This window comes from Echinops telfairi, unplaced genomic scaffold, assembly GCF_000313985.2.
Source record: "Echinops telfairi isolate 266 unplaced genomic scaffold, ASM31398v2 ScPeMD7_7475;HRSCAF=8513, whole genome shotgun sequence".
Taxonomy (NCBI): domain Eukaryota; kingdom Metazoa; phylum Chordata; class Mammalia; order Afrosoricida; family Tenrecidae; genus Echinops; species Echinops telfairi.
The window spans coordinates 7370428-7372329 of NW_022111379.1; positions in this window are offsets into that span (position 1 = coordinate 7370428).

A 1902-nucleotide genomic window follows, 5' to 3' on the forward strand; every position below is an offset into this window, starting at 1 on the left:
AAGTGATGAGGCTGGAAGCTTAATCTTGGTCTTTGGGTTTGAAAGTCTATATTCCTTCTACTTAATTGGATCTACTGGATTTAAGATGAACAGGCAATATAAATATGTTTAAAAGAACACCCTTTTTAATTAAAAGCTTGAGGACAAGAAAAAGTGCACTCAAATTATTGTTAGTCATAAAAAAGCACCAGTTCTTAGCAAAGCAGCTGTCCATGACATAGGAGAGCTAGTCCTTGTCTCGCTGTACATGTAAAGTTACACTCCAGCTGCCCGCTGGATGACCCCCCTGCCAAAATATGCTAGCAACATAATTCACATTTAAAACATGCAGGCCAATACCATTGTGGAAAGGGCTTATATGTATTTACTATATTCCAAGAATGTCCACCATTCAAAATTAATGTGGTATTTTTTGCAAAAATATTTTAATCTATCATATTTTCCACTGCTCTGAAATGGTGATTATTAATGCCTATGCACAATCATCCCCACAACTATTGTAACTATTAGATAATATGTGATTTATAAAAAATTTGTCTATTGCCAAAAGCATGCTGAATGTTTCTACACCATTAAAAAAAATGGTTTGTTCTTTATATAGGACAAAAGTCCCAATACCTATGGCTCACTAGAAGATTAAATATAAAACATAGAGAAAATAAGTGCTAAAGAGTTTTCCCATTTGATTTAATTTAAATCCTCTTTAAGTTAGAAGAACATACGAAATGGCTCCTAAAGTTCTAGTTATATTTTGTTTCTTGCTGTGAATACTGGTTAAATTGGTGTTGGTACAATTTTGAGCTGTTAATTTACAATGAATGTACTTTTTCCTATTTAATAAATAAAAGTTTTACATTTTAAAAATCCACAAATAATATTTTTAAATAATCCAGTTAAAAAAATCTGTCTTACTGCAGAACAATAGTATCATTACTCCAAAAGTTGCAGTCTAGGGGAGAAAATAGACAAATTATTAATCACTTGCATATAGAGGTATGATAGAAGTCCATGCATTTACACTACAGGAGCATACAGGAATGCACACAGCACTTGACTTAAACTGGAAGTGAAGTAAACCTTCTTGGAGAAGATACTTCTAAAGTCTAGAAGGTTACCAATCGAGTCAATGTGACTCACAGTGACTGCACAGCACAGAGTAGAATGCTCCACGGGGTTGTCAAGATATGAAATCTTTACTAGGTCCATACAACCTCCTCTTGCAAAGTGGCTGTCTGTGTTCTAACTGCTGACCGTGGGGTTAGCAGGCCAATACTTATCCCAGTGCAGGACCAGAGCTCCTGGTGGTCAGAAAGGAGTTATCAAAGGCAAGTCAGAGAGGAGTGAAAGCCGGGGATAAGAGACTGCCATAACAAAGAAAGAGAGAAAGAACTTTACATGAAAGAAAGCAAGTTCAAAAGGAGTGAATCCAAGAATTGAAGAAAAAGAGTAAAGGAAAAAAGCTGAAGAGTCAAAAAAAAAAAAACTGAAGAGTCAGTTCATGAAGATCTTTGCCCTTATAAGAGTTTAAATTTTCTCAAGAAAGCATTAAAGATCTTCCTATAGGAAAGGTTATGATTACATTTTCATGTGTACTATATGTAGGAATTAAAATACCTCCAAACCACAACCCCATCTTGTAATCAGCTAGCACATACTCCAAGCTTTTCACCATTATGACCCTGCCCCATTTCCATATGTACATATACTCACACAGCCAACACTAAATGGCCAGGAGGGGTTACATCACAAGAGTAAAGGTTTATTAGCAGCCCATGAGGAAAAAAGCTGAGTCAATGATATTTTTTCTTGAAATATGAGTCCAAAGATCCTAGGAAGAAAGAAATTAGCAACAGAAGCTTAAACTAAAAAGAAACCAGCCAGGAGGCAAGCTGTTGGTATGGG